At 46.2% G+C, this 17,941-nt stretch overlaps 1 long non-coding RNA gene across 1 annotated transcript; it reads right to left on the bottom strand.

The window, feature by feature from the left end:
* Positions 1 to 549: 549 nt before the first annotated feature.
* On the bottom strand, positions 550 to 12,175 carry LOC135199784 (uncharacterized). Its single transcript, XR_010311120.1, has 3 exons — positions 12,062 to 12,175; positions 8,911 to 9,084; positions 550 to 1,101 (listed from the first exon to the last, which is right to left on the bottom strand). It is a non-coding gene; the product is annotated as an uncharacterized LOC135199784 (long non-coding RNA).
* Between the last annotated feature and the right edge of the window lie 5,766 nt (positions 12,176 to 17,941).

Here is a 17,941-nt window from a genome sequence, read left to right as displayed (position 1 = left end):
ATGCCAGCCAAACTATGCACTAAAAAGTCCCATGACAAGACAAACTTTAAGGTCTGCCAACTTTAAAAAATAAGGACATTAATCAAAAGCAAAAGACATGCAAATGTTCATGGTAAAAAAGAACATTAAATCTCAAAAATCTGTACCGGCCACAGTAAATTGAAATTAATATTTCCAACCCTATGCTATGCCTGTTTTCCGAGACGCTCGTAAAAATTAACAATATTAGCTTGTTGCACTGTACATGTTCTTTCTAAAGACATTTTTGATAATTTTGCCAAAATAGTAAAAAAATTGTAATAAAATTTTAATAGTAAATTTTTTTTAAATTGTGACAAAGCACTACTATTCAGTTCAGCTAACTTACTCCACTAAAGAATATTTCACATGTATTTGAATGTGCTTTGTGAAATCATATATGAATCCAATCTGTGATGAATTTCATATCACTGAAAAGGCATTTTATCATACTTTTATACTGTGTAATAAAAAACTGGATCTCTTTTCTCCAAGTTATTGCAATTTTTTTAAAAATAGAAAAAATTATTTTACATTATGCTTTTACTCATGATATTAGTTTTTTATTTTCTGCCATTTTTATACATGTCATGATCAAGTTCAGCTCTTACGCTTTAAAATAACACCAAGTTCATTACAGTAGCATGAAATATATGGTTACACACCACCCCTTAAATTTCCCAAAAGGTTAAGTTATGTATATCTTAGTTTAACCAGACCACTGAGCTGATTAACAGAACTCCTTGGGCTGGCCCGAAGGATTAGATATCTTTACGTGGCTAGGAATCAATTGGTTACCTAGCAAAGGGACCTACAGCTTATTGTGAGTTCTGAACCACATTATATAGATAAATTTCTAATCACCAGAAACAAGTTCCTCTGATTCCACATTGGCAGAGCGGGGAATCGGACTCGGGACTACTGAATCAATAGGCGAGCACTTAACCCACTCGTCCAACAAGGAACTCAAAAAAGGTTAAATTAATCTTTTTAAATGCACTCACCAGCTAGGATTCTTGTTCCCATCCTCTCAGCATAGTCCTTTGAAAACCATACTTTAAGTTCACATTGTGGTGATATTTCCTGGAAATAAATAATAAATATCACACTACAAATGTCACTAAAAAAATTTCCTGGAAATAAATAATAAATATCACACTACAAATGTCATTAAAAAATAATGTCACGATTATTAACTGCAAAAAACACAATTTGTTTCTAAACCAAAAATTCATTATACCAACTAGTCTATACACATATTCTAAATGCATTATGATGTAATACCAAATCTATATTCCAACCATTTTTTTTTTCCACAGATGGGCTTAACATCTAGATTTGAAAGGTTGCCAAAGTGATCAATCATGCAAAAGAACAGTCATGCAAAGTTTTACTTCTGTCAAGGAAACTATAATCTCAATTTAACCAACTAAGACAAGCTGCAGCATACATTCTCTATCCATCAGAAATAAGTCCTTATGAATAACTTCATTAATGCAAATCATCATCATAAACATATCACTACATATTTTTTAGGGGATTAGATGTAAAACTAATTCTCTCTTTTCATCTCTGTCCTGAGCTATTCTGCCTGAACTCTCATCAACTGTTTTTATCTATTTTCCAGGGTCTACATATAACAATTTGTCGAAAATTGTATTTTTCCTAACTATACAAACCTGAGGTTTGTAACTTGCGGCAGCTGGAACCGGTTGTAAGCTTCGAACAAGGGAGTTCAGTAGTTAACTGCTTGTCCGACAGTCAGCACACCGTGCGACTGGGAGGTGAAGAATCACTTTGCTTTAGGCCCAGGAAAAACAGAGTGAGGGGTGGCATGAGGTGGGACTATGTGTTAAGGACCTCAGGTTTGTATAGTTAGGAAAAATACAATTTTCGACAAATTGTTTATTTGTTCCGATACGCAATACAAACCATCGGTCCTTTAACAATAGGAACACACTTCTTGGTGGGTGGAATCTGAGTCAAGGAACAGACTGGTGTTCGTCCAACCTTGGTTCCCTCCCTGGTTGTAAGAGCAGAAAGAGGGATCCTAGCCCCTGCCCTGCCCAATGATCGGGGTATGTACCGCAGGATCAATGGTCAGACCTCTGGACCCAAGTAATAAGAGGGAGGCAGCGTACCTCTTAAAAACTAGCAAGCAAGAACTGTTCCTATTGCAAGATGCAATATGAAGTCATGGGTTTGTCTTGTTGGCTTCCACTCTCCCCCCCCCCCCCCCCACGGGGCCCCCCCCCCCCCCCCTCGGGGGAAGTGGTGGATAATCGCTCCTATCCCTAATGAAAGGGATAGGATGGAGCTCGGTTGAGTAGCTTACCTGCATCGGTCTCCTGTTCCAGCGTAGTGATGACCGCGTCCCTCTGCCCACAGGTAGAGGGGGAGAAAAAGATGAGGAAGAGAAGCCAGTCACACTCTCATTCACTCATCCATTCATGCAGTCACACCAGGATGCGATGCTGTTCTGTCCGCTCGGGTGCTGGGTAAGCTACACAACCTGTTGAGCAGCCACTATGGGTTCCAAGGAAAAAGTATCCAAGGACCTGTGGGCTATATCCCGAAGGTAGAAGGAGGTGAAGGTGGTCTGGTTGGTCCAGACCCCCCCTTCAGGACCTGTGCCACGGAGAAGTTCTTGGGCTCTCGGACGAAGGGTACGGATGTCGTCGCTACCATCAGCTTCGTATGCCCTCCTGATCACCTCACACAGCCAGAAAGTGTGTTCTTGGATACTTCTTTCTTGGTCACCCAGGTGCTAACGAAGAGGCGTCAACGCTCAGGCCTGAGGTGCCGAGTTCTCTTCAGATAGCGCCGTAGTGCCCTCACAGGACAAAGCAGCATCTCATTCACATCGTTGTCGGTGAAGTCCAATAGGGAGGGGATTGTGAATGACTCGAACTGGTCCCTGAGGATTCCGAGTCTTCGCTACGAAGTTCGGGACGAAATCGAGCGTCACAGATCCCATCCCCTGGTATGCTTGACGTTGAAGGAAAGACCATGAAGTTCCCCTACTCTCTTCGCTGATGCCAGGGCCAGCAAGAAGAGGGTCTTGAGGGTCAGATCCCTGTCTGACGACTCTCGGAGTGGCTCGAAGGGACTTCAAGTCAGGCTCCTAAGGACGAGAGTCACATCCCAACCCGGAGGCCTGAGTTCCCTAGGTGGTCAAAACCTCTCGAAGCTCCTCATGAGAAGGGAGATCTCGAACGAGTTCGAGATATCCACTCCCCTCAGTTTCAGGACTAGGGCCAAGGCGGCCCTGTATCCTTTGACTGTGGGGACGGAGAGGAGCTTCTCTCCTCTCCGGAGAGAAGGAGGAAATCCGCTACCTGCGGAAGAGTGGCTCTGAGAGGAGACAGACCCCGTCTGCGACACCAACCTCAGAAGACGGCCCACTTTCCCTGGTACACAGCTGCAGAGGACTGTCTGATATACCCAGCCATCTCTGTTGCTGCTCGGCGAGGAAAAGCCTTTCAACGTCGCAAGAGATGGTGGATAACAGCCAGCCGTGGAGACGAAGGAACTGGACTGACTGGTGGTACCATTCAACGTGTGGCTGGCAGAGAAGGTTGTGCCAAGGGGGAATCTCTCTCGGTGCTTCCGCAAGCAGAGCCAGCAGGTCCAGGCCATTTGGGAGCCACCAGGATCATCCAGAGATTCGGGGTGACCAGCGCTCTGCTGATCACCTTGCGAATCAGACAGAACGGGGGAAAGGCATAGACGAAGAGGTTGTCCCACGGGTGTTGAAGAGCGTCCTCTGCAGCTGCTCATATGGGTCTGGCAACAGCCGAGTAGAAAACCTGAAGTTTCCTGTTGTGCCGGGTGGCGAACAGATCTACGACTGGACGCCCCCACAGGTTGAAGAGCCTTTCCGCCACGTCTGGGTGTAGGGACCATTCGGTCCCTATCACCTGATCCTGACAGCTGAGCTTGTCTGCTACTACATTCCTCTTGCCTGGAATGTAGCGAGCTGACAGCTCTACTGAGTGAGCCACGGCCCACTCGTGCACCTGCAACGTCAACTGGTGTAACGGGAGGGACACTAGGCCCCCGTTTGTTGACGTATGCCACTACTGTGGTGTTGTCGCACATCAACACCGCCGAGTGTCCCATCAGACGGTCCTGGAACTCTTGGAGAGCGAGAAACGCTCCCTTGAGCTCCAGTACGTTGATGTGAAGGTGCTTGTCGTGATGATCCCACACGCCTGCAGTCAGCAAATGCCCCAGGTGTGCGCCCCATACCTCGGTTGACGCATCTGAAAACAGCAACATCTCCAGGGGGGGAGTGCGGAGAGGCACTCCTCTTACGAGGTTCCTGTCGTCCACCCACCAGGCTAGGTCACCTGCCTCACCTCCTCTGTGAGGGACACAGGGAAGAATACGGCGGGTCTCTTGCCTGTGACCAACTCTCCTTTAGTCTCCACTGGAGAGACCGCAGGTGAAGATGACAGTGAGGGACTAACTTCTCGAGTGACGGCAGGTGGCCGATCACGACCTGCCAACTGCTGAGCTGGCTGTCCTGCCGAGACCAGGAACTGGTTGGCCTGCCTACCTGAATCTGCCTGATCCGCGAGTCTGCGGGGAAGACTCGCCCTGCTACCGTATCGATAGATGTATCCCTGACAAGTGGGCCCAAGGCACGACACCAGACTGTGGGGCGGTTGAGAGACCGAAGCAAAGTGCCTGAATTGGTACACCGTCCCATCGAGGATGAAGTGGAGGTACTTCCTGGAGTATTGATGAACGGGTATCTGGAAATATGCGTCCTTCAAGTCCACCGAAAGCATGAAGTTGTTCTCCCTGATAGAGTCGAGCACGGAGTGTGCCGTCTCCATCGTGAACCAAGACTAGCGAACGAATCGGTTCAGGGGAGAGAGATCTATCACGGGCGCCAGCCCCAGAAGACTTCTCCACCAGGAAAAGACGGCTGTAAAAGCCCGGTGACTGATCCCTGACGATCTCCACAGCTCCTTTGCTCAGCATGGCTTGGACTTCCTGCCGAAGTGCTACGTCCTTGGATGATCCGGAAACGTAAGTCTGAAGGTGGACCGGGCTGGAGGTGAGGGGTGGCAGAGACTTAAAGGGTAGTAGATACCCCTCCCGAAGGACGTCTACTATCCAAATCTACGCTCCATAGCGCTGCCAAGTTGCCCAATGGCTCGCCAGGCAACCCGCCCCCCCCACCTTCCAGCAGCAGGTGAGGGGGAACGCCGTCCCTAGCGTTTCCCACCTCTCTTCGACTTCTTCTAACCACCCTGCTTCCCCAATCGTGAGAAGGAGGGCTGGTGACGGTCGCTCCTTAAAGAAGTCGAAGGCAGAGTCTTTCCTCTGGGCTTCGACGATGCGATTGTCTTGGCCGCAGAGGAAGTCGCTAACCAAAAACTCTTGGGCTTGGCCGCAGTAGCTCGAGTCTGCCCAGACGTCTTCAAGACTGCCTGGTGGACTAAACGGTCACTGTCGTCAGTGCGCCATTGTTCCACCGCAGCGTCCACCATCTCTCCTGGGAAGAGAGAGGAGGAACTCCGCACCGGTCCGTTGCGAAGACCCAGAGCCGCCTCACGCCCAGCGTCCCAACGCTGAAAAACCAGGTCGGCCCACAGGTTTGCCGTCTGGTGGGCTAGGTAGGAGATAGCTCTACCTCCAGAAAGCCAGGTCACCTTCAGGAGCGATGTTCCCCGAGGTGGCCACGACCTTAGACACTGTGAGGGACCACAGGCCTAGCCAAGAAACTGCTTGAAATGCCGCCATAGCAGTCGATTCCAAGGTGAGTGCCTCTTGCTGCGAGAACCATAGGTTCTCCAACAGGAGCTGCTGCAGAGACAGCCCCGGAGTTAGCCTAGCTAGCTCCGGGTTCACCTGTTTGGGTGGCATAGGGTCCTCCGATGGCACGTAGAATCTTCTCTGTCGCAGTAGAGGCGGGGGATATAGCTTGGAAGACCTGCCAGACCGTAGCGAACCCTCCTGTCCGGAGACGAGAGCGTCCACTGGCCCAGCACCAAGTCAGCCAGAGCAGATCGCAGGGCAGACCCACCGTCGTCCTGGGTTCCTTCTTAGGACCCCAGAACGACTCGAGCCTGGACAAAGGCTCAGAAGGTGGGAGCGGTGATCCTTCTCCGAGGTCGTTGTGCTGACGAAGAAGTGCAATAACCTCCGAAAACGACCTCTGGATCTCGGGAGTGACTGTGTCCTGTGGAGTCGGACCGTCAAGTCGCTCCAGCAAGAGCGCCTCCCGAGACCCTCCTCCTTCAGGAGGAGGAACCACAACAGACCCCTCCTGGTCTCCTCAGGCCACTTGCGCATACGATCTGGTCAGTCCTAAGACCGTACCAGGCTCGTATGGCATCGTGGTGGGACCGTGAGGTCCGCGCTCCCCACGATCACTCTGGTTCGCCTCGCTCTTCCCGGTGTAACCCGAGGAAGTTGAAGGGATCGGAGAGGAAGACCTGACACTCCCCCCTTGCCCACCGGCAGAACCAGTGTGGTTGGGGGGCTACGGCGATCGAGCTGCAGGCTTGGTTGCGCGGAGAGCGGCTGGACCAAGAACAGCGGCTCCGGTCCCGAGCGTCAGAGGAGCTGCTGCTGGTCCCCTACCCGCCCCGTCCCGGTGGGAGTAGCAGTCAGGGAACCAGACAGTCCGCTGTCGCTGTGGGAGCGTGGCCTGTCCTCAAGGCGCGTCGTGCCGCTGGAACCAGCCAAAGTTCCGGCTTCGGCCAGTTCCGGCTACCGAGGGGACCTCTTCCTTGCCTCAGCCCGCGGCCGGTCTGGGACCGTCACGTCAACCCTGGGTACCAGCGGAACGCCACGAGAGTGATCGCTGGTCTGGCAGGAGTCACCTGAGCGACTCTCACCAGTCTTCCGCTCTGTGCCTCGGTCCTGGCGCCGAGCGAACTCGGAAGCCTGAGCCTTGGCTGCACGACAGCACACCCGGTACCTCTCCCGAACGAGAGGCCGAGACGGAACCTGATGTAGCGGCAGAGCCCCTAGCACCAGGTGAGGAGGTACCGGTGTTAACCAGTCTTCTTCTTCTTCCTTGCGGAAGGAGAGACGGACCCCACCCCCGAAGGAGCGGGAGGACCAGCGGAAGAACCCCCCCCCCCCCCCACCCCCCCCCCCCCCCCCCCCCCCCGTCACACCGGAGTGAGACGGGCCCTTAGAAGTTCCCGAAGGAGACTTCTTAGGGGGTGAGGAGGCGGCCTTCTTCTTCCTCGGCTGTGAAGCCTTGGAAGTCGAAGGGGAAGAGGCAGCAGCAGACGACAACGAAGAAGACAATGAAGAAGACGACGACTCCTTCCTCTTCTTCTTCGTCAGCTTCCTCAGGACAGTCGTCAGGTCCTCCATCCAGGACGGAGCCGGGGCAGTTGCCGAAGCAACACGGCCCGGCTGCACCTGTCAGGAAGGACCTGCGACTGGAGCAGCAACACCACGGGCAGGAACGACGTCTGCAGGGGTTGGTCTAGGTACGACAGGCACGGCAGGAGGCGGGGCAGCGGCCAGCGATATCCTGGGTACTGGCGGCAGGTCCAGGGGCGAGCTCTTGGGGCACCAGAAGTCGGGGGCTGAGGCGAGAGCGGCGAACCCAGGCTGCAGTGTCACGACCCTCCTCGGAATACCTGGAAGTGGCGCCTGAACAGCAGCTGAAGGTGTTACCATAGTCATATGTTGAGTGTAAACAAGGTGAGGAGGGGCAGCATACCCTGGGGTCGAGACAGTGGTAGTTACCGGACCGTTGCGTTACCGGTGCAGAGGCCACTCTGCCAGGTGATACAACAGCCCCCGAACACTCGGTGTCCCCTGGAGGCCCAGCGAGAACCAAACCTGGCCGAGGTCATCACCCGCGGCAGGCACACCTGAGGAGGCAAAGGTTTGGGTTAGTAGGGGGGTTTTTTTGGGGGGTTCCCCCCTCACCCGGGGGGGGGGGGGGGGGGGGGGGGGGGGGGGGGGGGTGGGGGGGGGGGGGGGGGGGGGGGGGGGGGACAAGTCCCACCCGAGCGAACAGAAGACCCAATTACAACTGAATGTCGGGGTATCCCGCCCCCTCCTCTACGCTCGACGGATCAGGCGACGAGAAGGAGCAAGAACCCCCCCCCCAAAGGGAAAGGAGCCATACGTGGGAGTTGAGATGGAGGAAGGAAAGAAGATGACATGTTCGTAACCAGGGGAGTAGCCGGAGAACTTTCCGATGACTCCCCTGGCAGGCTTACATCACTGCCTCCTCCCCTCATATTGCGCCCACTGCTCCTCCGACCACAAACAACAAATATCAGAGGGCTCAGTGCGAGAGCATTCGCGCCCCCGCACGAGCACATAATTCATGAGGGTCAACCTCAGGACAGGAGCGGAAGGCCCACACTTACGGCCCTCCACACCAGGGCATAGTCTGTGGCTGATGGGAGGGGTGGGTGGGGAACTCTCCAGCCCACGAGAATCAATAAATAATAACAAAAACACAAAATGCACAAGTACTCACAGTATTTTGACACAAGCACACTAGTATTAGAGAGCAAACCAAAGTTTTGAAGATCCAAAGCATACGACAAAAGGCGGGAAGAGAGAAGTGGAGAACACGTCTATCACCCAGCGTGGCCAAAAGCAAAGTGATTCTTCACCTCCCAGTCGCGGCGGTTGCGCTGACTGTCGGACAAGCAGTTAACTACTGAACTCCCTTGTTCGAAGCTTACGACCAGTTCCAGCTGCCACAAGTTACATTCCTATTGTTAAAGGACCTCTAGTTTGTATATGCGTATCAGAACAAATCAAAGGTTAATACACCGAATAAACCATTAACATCTAGAATATATAAAGGTTTCTTGAATTCAGCAAATGCATTGATCCTGAAGTGTTTTAGATTGTAAATAAAAAGGGCAAAAAGGAGTGATCACTCACCTTTATTGTAGCAAAATATATTTCTCCTTTATACTGAAAAGCAACCAAGTTCTGCTCAGATTTCTTTTCTGCTGGACGCACAAATATCATCCAGTTGCTGCGTTCTTCTTGCTGTGTATCCAAGAAAGAAGATAATCACCTTCTTCCTGTGTAATCTTAAAAACAATCCCAAACCTAAAAATGAAATTAATTTACACTATTAGGTACAGCAACATACAAACTCTTCTCCTTTTAAACAAACAAATTCAGACATTTTTTAAATGATACTCTATTATTCCTCTTCTGAAGTGTGCAACTAAATGGTAGCAACCAGAACATGGAAATAAATGAAAAGGAAAATGCAGTAAGTAATAAGGTTGCGGGGGAATTGACTGACCACTTGTAGTATAGTCAACAGTGAATCATGCATGAAACAACTAGTAGTAATCACTAAACTGGCCAGTTTATATGACAGTCAGATCTTATAAATGAAAGGTCTTAAAAAACTTTATATATAATTATATAATATATGCAGTGTTCCCCCCATATTCGCGGGGGATGCGTACCAGACCCCCCCATGAATAGTTTAAAAATCCGCGAATGTTTTGGAACCCCTATAAAAAGCGCTAAAAACAGCCTATTTCGTTAGTTAAAACTCAAGAAAAACCACTAAAAATTTTCATACTTGGTTTTTTTAACCCTCTTACGCCGATTGGACGTATTAAACGTCGAGTCAAAATGTCTCCCGTATGCCGATTGGACGTATCATACGTCGGCTCAAAAAAGTTTTTTTTTAAAAATTCGCGGAAAAATACTTATATAGCCTACCAGCCGAAAACTTTTGTATCACGCGCCTTGGGGGATGCTGGGAGTTCACGGATCAAGGCGTTGTTTTGTTTACAATCGCTACGCAGTCGCGCAAGCGCGAATTTCTTTCTTATCGCACTAAAAAGTATCAGTGACACATCTCGGAAATTATTTCGTCACTTTGACATAATTATTGCACCATTTTAAATTATCCTTTACATGAAGTATTATATATGAAAATGTGCGCAATTTCATGCACAATACAACTAAAAAATACTCATGATTGTAGCTTTTATCAATTTTGAAATATTTTTCATATATAACGATAAGTGCAAAAATTTCAACCTTCGGTCAACTTTGACTCTACAGAAATGGTCGAGAAACGCAATTGTAAGCTAAAATTCTTATATTATAGTAATATTCAATCATTTGCCCTTTATTTTGCAACAAATTGGACGTCTCTAGCACAATATTTCGATTTATGGTGAATTTATGAAAAAATAAAAAACTTTTTCCTTACGTTCGTGCGATAACTCTTCCGATAAATTTTTTTCGTGCGATTGTCCTAATGTTTGCACCCTTTTAAATTTGCCGTTACATAAAGTTTTATATATGGAAAATTGCGCAATTCATGCACAATACAACAAAAAACAACCCATGGTTGTAGCTTTTATCAGTTTTGAAAATATTTTCATTATAAATAAAACGTTTAAGTGCAAAAAATTTCAACTTTCGGTCAGCTTTGACTCTAACCGAAATGGTCGAAAAACGCAATTGTAAGCTAAACTCTTATATTCTAGTATATTCAATCATTTACCTTCATTTTGCAACGACTTGGAAGTCTCTAGCACAATATTTCGATTTATGGTGAATTTATGAAAAAAAAAAAAAAAATTACGTTCGCGCGTAACTCTTCCGAAAAAATCAGAATTTTTTTGTGCAATTGTCGAAATGTTTGTCACCATTTAAAATTAGCTGTTACATAAAGTTTTATATATGAAAATTGTGCGCAATTTCATGTAGAATACACTAAAAATGATTGAAGGTTGTAGCTTTTTCTCTTTTTTTTTTTTTCGAAATATTTGCATATAAATCACGATAAATAGAAAAAAAACACGTTCGGTCAAATTTGACTCTACCGAAATAGTTGAAAAACGCAATTGTAAGCTAAAACTCTTACGGCCTAGAAATATTCCGTCATTTTTCTTCATTTTGAAACAAATTTGAAGTCTCTAAAACAATATTTGTGATTTTTTTATGGTGAATTTTTGAATATATTTACCTTCACTCCGCGCGCCGATTCGCGGGGCCGCAAGTCTCCGAAATACGTACATGCATTATCCTAAATATTTGCTCCTTTTCATATTAGCCTTTTATAGAGTTTCATATATCAAAATGTGCGCAAATTCATGAAGAATACAATACAAAATAATTGAAGGTTGTAGCTTTTTCATCTTCGAAATATGTGATATAAAAAAAATATATATATTAAAATTTCGACATTCGGTCAAATTTAACTCGTCCGAAATGGTCGAAATCTGCATTAATAATCTAAAACTCTTACAGTATCGTAATATTCAATCATTTTGTTTCTTATTTTGAAACAAATTGGAAGTCTCTAGAACATTATTTAGAATTACGGTGAATTTTTGAAAAAATATTTTTTTGCGTCCGCGCGTTACGAATTCGTACATCATTGTGATAATATTTTTCCGTGTTGCTTTTATTGTTTTACAATGTATTATATATCAAAATGATCGCAATTTAGTGTACAATACAACGCAAAAACAAAGTAACTGGTTAGCTTTGACCGTTTTCTGCACAGCGTGATTTGAATACAATTATGTATGAATTTTTTTTTTTTTCGCTACCATATATCGCATTATTACATATGATAATGATATTATTTTTCATTTCTGATGGTTTGCATTCTAAACTTCAGGCAATGACAAAAAAGGAGCCAAAATGAACTCTTAATCTTCAAAAGTACGCGCGCTGTAATTTTTTGAAAAAGATTATTTTTTCCGGTTCCGCGCTCACATCCAAACCAGGCCCGGCATACGGGAGACGTTTGATTTTTAGGGCTCCGGCGTAAGAGGGTTAATAGTTTTATCACAAAAGTGCATTTTATGATGAAATTGATCACAAAAAACCAGAATTTGTGGATATTTCTCATAAAAAATCCGCGAATGCGCGAATTTTCTGCGAATAATCAAGGAAACGTTCCCGAGTAGAAATCCGCGAAGTGTGAGTCCACGAATCTGGAGAACGCGAATACGGGGGGTCCACTGTATATACATATATACATATAGTAGTCTTACATTCAACTTTTATTTTTTAACTTGTCCACCAACAAAGTTCTTACCTCTCTTGAATCTCCTCTTCCACAGTCACTTGTCGGCTGCCTGCAAGAATTTTTTCAGCTTGTAGGGGTCCAAACTGCAACCGTTTACCAAGAAATTCCTTAGCATATACTCCTACACAGAAAAAAGTATGATTAAACAATTGTGGCACCTACTACCCTAGCCCCATATTTTTTACAAAAATCAAGTTGTTATAAAATCAAGTTGTTATACAAACCCATTCATCATAAAGCAGCCTTTTAACTGTGCAGGATGCACCTGGGTGCTGGAAACAAAGTTCCAAAAAGAACATTTCTGGGTTCGACCTGTGTCTGCCGGTGAAAAGTTCCTGTAGCTCACTTTTCTAAGTATAAATAGATCCTAAATATACCAGAGAAAAAGCTAGCATGGTATGCTGAAGTTACTACCCTCAGCTCGATCACCCCAAGGGCGTCGGTATAGTATTAGGGCGAGTGGAAGCCACTACCAACAGGTCTTCTTGCCAATTAGAGGATTCCTTTCAAAGTCCCTCCCACGGCGAGAGCCATCACAAAGGTTACTTCCCTTACCTTCCGCTCGCACTCGCTACTACTACTACTACCCGCCCGCCATCTTCATTCCTGTAATTAGCCTTTGTGTGTTCGCACGCGTCTTCAGTTGCTCCCTTGGTGCCTTACTTTGCCGAAGCTGTCTCTTCCGTGGAACTCTCTGCTTCTTCAATCTAACTTGAGTATTCCAAATTGTGTTTTCGTAATTCGTGTGGTTACGATGCATTCCAATTATAGCCTTCGGTCCCTTAAACAACGTACTGGGGTGACGCTAGTTCATCCGCCATTTGGGTGCATCATCAGACGTGTGCGTTATTATTACTGGTTATTTCCTTTATTTTTATTTTTATTTTTATGCTAATTTTATATTTTATTACAGTTATTGTTACCGTTTTCGTATCTTAATTTTATATTTCATTACGGTTATCATTACCGTTTTCGTATCACGTGCTTATTCACAGCCGACTGAGTTCGGATCTGGTTCGTATTTTAAAGTAGGCCTAACACGCTCATGACGTCCTCTGGGGTTCTAAAAATTTGATTAATTCATATTCTAGCTTTGACTTCTTCCCAGCCCCTCAAGAGCGTATTCGTGCCCCTCAATACGCATTTTTTATCTATGTGTTATATACGTGCCTTGTAGGGCTACTAGCTAGCCTATCGTATTTATCATCATAGAGGAGGGAGTCCTCTCTCTCTCTCTCTCTCTCTCTCTCTCTCCCGATACGAGACATGCATGGGTTATTGTTTTAATGCGAACCAGATAGGTTTTTGTTTTATGCACGTTTATGCTTTTCATATCACTGAAGAGGTTGGATGAGTCGCTTTCCTTCCCTAGCTTACCTGACCAGGCCTAGATTAGGGTTTGGAAGGTAGGCTAGGTGCCCCCAACCCTATACCCTTACCTCTCCCCCCATCCGCGCTACGGTGCTAACGGGGAGAATATCAAGGACAGAGAGCATCTCTCTTGTCATACTGTTGGACCTATCCTCCCTACCTGACCAGATCAAAAATTTTGATTTTGGAGAGTTTGGTTAAGTGCACACCGTCCACGCCATGACGTCCTTGGAGGTTTATCTGGCCTACCTGACCGGATCCATAGTGATCTCGGAGGGTTAGGCTAGATCCATGCTGAGTATTCTCCTGACACCTTATGTTCCTCTTGCAACTCTTCCATGATACCTCATTATTATATTGTATATTATATTGTTATAATATAATATACAATAGCCTCCTTTAGGATAACAGTGGGCTTACCACCTCCTGCCCCCTTTAGTAGTAAGCTATGACCTTCCGTTTGAGAGTGATCACCGATCGGTCGCTGTACCAATCACGATTGGCCATGGGCCCAGTCGGTCTACTACCCCTGTAGTAGTAGGCTACACAGCCTCCAGTAGGTGTCTATCTCTGATCGGGTATTGTGGCCAAGTGATCACGACCGACCACCCCCCCAACCACACACACACACATTCCCCCCCCCCCCCCCCCACACCTTCCCCAGCTTGGCTCTGCTTGCACTGTCTTATAGCTCGCGGTGCTAGTAACCTTAACCGATGAACGGCCGCTAGAGTTTTTTTGTTCAGTGTGGGGGAGGTAAGGGTTGGAGGGGGAGGGTTACTGGTATTATACAGTACCCGTCAAAAAAACTGTCGTGGTAGCGATTTCGTAAGAAAAAAACATGTTGCGTAAAAGAAATATTAATTAAAAAATCAATGGTTAGTATAAACAAAAATAAAAAAAAATAAAATAAAATAGGTTAACACTCACCAACTCCTAGCCTAATATTTAATAGGCATTCCCCGACGTTTCCGAAATTTCCTTAAGCCTATTGGGACGGAATCTGCAAGTTTTTGCAGGAGCTTCTCGTCAAGGTTGTCCCAGATGCGTTTCAACTCTGTCTCTAACTTTTCAGTTGTTGTCGTGTCAACGTCCTGTAATTTTTCTTTTCAATAATCGCCCAAAGATTTTCAATAGGCAAAATATCTGGGGAATTACCTGGCCAGTCTTGTATAAAATCAATTCCACAGTCCTTGAACCAATTAATATTTTGTTTTCGCAGTATGCGAAGGCGCTCCGTCCTGCTGAAAAAAATACTTTTTTTTACTGCGCTCAAAAGATTCCTCCAATTCTCGTTCAAACAGTGTGTAATACGAGTCCTTATTAACAGTATTGTTACGAGGTAATATTACCAAATTACCTTTACCACATAACCAAAACAACCCCATACCATTACATAAGACTGGAATTTCACACACGTGGCAAGGTACTTGGGGTCCAGCGGGTCTGATGTCGACTTTCGCCACACACACTTTCCCTTACTGTCCGAAACAAAAAAACTTGCTTCGTCACTCCATAGCACTTGATGCCATTTTGCCAGAGCCCAGTCTTTGTAAGAACGTGCAAAATTTAGTAGAGTCTTCTTTTGTTTGGTGGTTATCAGCGGCTTCTTACGCGCCTTCATTTTATTTTGAATATTCAAGTCCTTGCTCAAGCGCCGCTGTATGGTCCTAACAGAAGCTCCTGCCACTATATCTGGATTTGCAACCTCAAGTTCTCTGGCAGTAAGGGTCGGATTGACTTCAATATCCCTGCCTAGCACTCTCAAACCCCTGTTACTAATGATACGTGGCCTCCAGAACTTGTAGAAGCACGAGGTACTTCCTGGTCTCCAGTGTAGTGGTATTTTTTTCAAAATGCGCTGCACAGTTCGCTGGTTTACACCAATTTTCTTACTAATTTCGCCAGTTTTATAACCTTCACTGTGTAACTGCACAACTCGTACACGATTTTCATAGTACACTAGCGTACACACACACTTTCACAAGAAAATTCTGGAAGCGTGATCCAAAAAATCAGGAGGTCACGATCGATGTCTCCTGTTCTGAATCACTTAGGAACACTGACCGATAATTTTTGGTTACTTTTGCCCACGCTGTGAGTGAGACAAATGACTCAGTTGTGTTGCCAATTAGTCAGTTTCCCCCAGCCGATTTTTTCCCCATAGATATGGGGTCACCTTATTCGCGGCAAAAATTGTCGCGTTTTAAAACTCTCCGAGTGAGTAGCTCCGCCGGCTTGATAGTGGTCTGACATCACACCAGCCAGCGGGCATCGCACCGGATTGTACATTTTTACTGCTCCGCCGCTTAGTGGTCTCTTCTCCCCATTATCCTCCGCCTTCTATGGATTCGGGCTGGGAGTTACGCTTCCCCCCCTAGATACGTTCAGGTTCAGGTATGGGAATTAATACTTTCCTGATCTGCTCGTTTCAGCCCGTTTCCGCCGGCATTACTTATAACAATGAGAGATGAGACTTTGAGTAGGCTAAGCTTTGGGGACTACTCCTCATTACCAAATAATTAGACATACAGTAGACCCTTGACTCACGAACACAATCCGTTCCTAGACCTTGGTCGTGTTCCAAATTGTTCGTGACTCGGAGCTAATTTCCCCATAAGGTTTAATGGGAATAATATTAATTGGTTCTCGACCCCTACGAACCAATATATATTATGTATATTTTGCCTTATTTTACACAGATAATGTAAAAGTCAGTGTAAAAAACCTTAATATATCTAATAATATAATAAAATGTAAACTAAACACTATAAAAAACGTTTGTAAAGTGAACACTTACTATGACTGGCGAGACTTCTGGCTTGACGGACAAGAAGAAGGAGGAGGGTGGTGGGTGGGGGAGGAGGTTATTGTGCGGAAGGAGACCCTCCCCCATCCAGGTCGGGGAGATCTCGTTCCGGAGATTCAACTCTTCTAGGTTTTTTTGGTGAACGTTTAATCACAAACTTATCCAATGTCTGTTGCCTTTTCCTTCCTTGCATAACTTTTCTGAAATGGCTCATTAAATTTTCATTGAGCATATTCACGATCCTGTTCGTAACAATTTTGTCCGGATGATACAATTCAAGGAAGCACTGACATCATTCCACTTTTCCAATGCGGCTTTTATCACATCACTGCTGACATCTGTAACTTCCTCCCCAGCCTCCTCTTCGTCAGTTGATTTCTTTCTTTATTTCAATGTTATCTTCCTCTGCACCCTCTTTCTCACCATCACTCTTCACTTTCTTACGTTCACCACCACTCTTCACTTTCTTAGGGCCCATTATGAAGAAAATCACAAGTTTTAGCGCAAAAAATGCTAAGCGAATGACGAACGTCTTGTACACAATGAGATGAGACAAAGAGCGATGCGTGGGTGACGCCGTGCGTGGGCGGCTGGAGGATGGCTGTTCCCATGGCAACTCAAACGCTCTCACGTGTGCTGGGCGATTTCGCGCATTTTTCAAATGTTTGTGTCTAAAAATTAGTTTGTGAAACAAAGTGAATTGTTATTTTCCAGAGAAATTTCCAGCATTTTTCAAATGTTCATGTCTCAAAATTAGTTCATGACCCAAACAGAATTTTTATTTTCCGCATTTTTTTTTGTTCGTATCTCAAGTTAGTTCGTAGGTCAAGGGTGAAATTTTACCTATATTTTGGTCGGGGAGGTCGAGTTGTACGTGGGTCAATGCGTTCGTGAGTCAAGGGTCTACTGTATATATATTTATATATATATATACAAAAACTCTGTATATATCTCCGGACCTTTAAGGTTCCGACGGAGTGTGACTCACCCTCACACCCGCCGCCGGAGTTATTGTACTAAGTTGCCGCAGCTCAGTTTCCGTTCTCTCGTGTCGTTCCCCACTCCGGTGGGGACGGTGGATGGTTCAGGTATTCGACTACGATAATTCGTAGCCTTCTGATTCAGCCGACCGTACTAGAGATTAGGTCCTTCCTCCTCTCCGGTCCAGCATGTCCTAGACCCCATACACTGGGCTGACCTCTACCTTCCAGAGGACGGAATCCGAAGCAGGCGAAAACATCCAGAGTTTCTTTTATTTATTCTGAAGGGTGCCCTGCTACCCTTTCAAGCCTGTGGCCATGTAGTCTGTCGGTCGCATTGCCAACTGCTGCCGTGCAACTTGAGGGCTACATGGTCTGGCATCCCGACGCGTGTACCGTCTGCTACGGCATAGTGGCAATTATTTCTGATGAGAAAGCTACCTTGGCCCTCCAGCATGGGACAAGAGTGGCTCTCAGGAAGGAGGAGGTAGGTGGGGAGGTAAGTGAGGCAGGTAGTCTCTTAAGTCCTACTCCTTCTTCTCTTCCTTCCGAGGCTTCTCTAAGTCCATCCCCAGCTTGGGAAAGATCGGCTTCGGTCATTCCCAAGATTAAAACAGTAAAACCGAGATCCCTTCCAAAGTGATCTAAACCGGCTCCGGGAGCGGCGACTAAGTCCGTCTTCGGCCCCAAAGCCATCGACCTATGCTACTAAGTCGCCTGCTGTTAAAG

The sequence above is a fragment of the Macrobrachium nipponense genome, chromosome 26, assembly GCF_015104395.2.
Source record: "Macrobrachium nipponense isolate FS-2020 chromosome 26, ASM1510439v2, whole genome shotgun sequence".
In the NCBI taxonomy this organism is placed as follows: Eukaryota; Metazoa; Arthropoda; class Malacostraca; order Decapoda; family Palaemonidae; genus Macrobrachium; species Macrobrachium nipponense.
The sequence above is the reverse complement of the archived record's forward strand: the minus strand, read 5'-3'. Positions and strand labels throughout refer to the sequence as shown.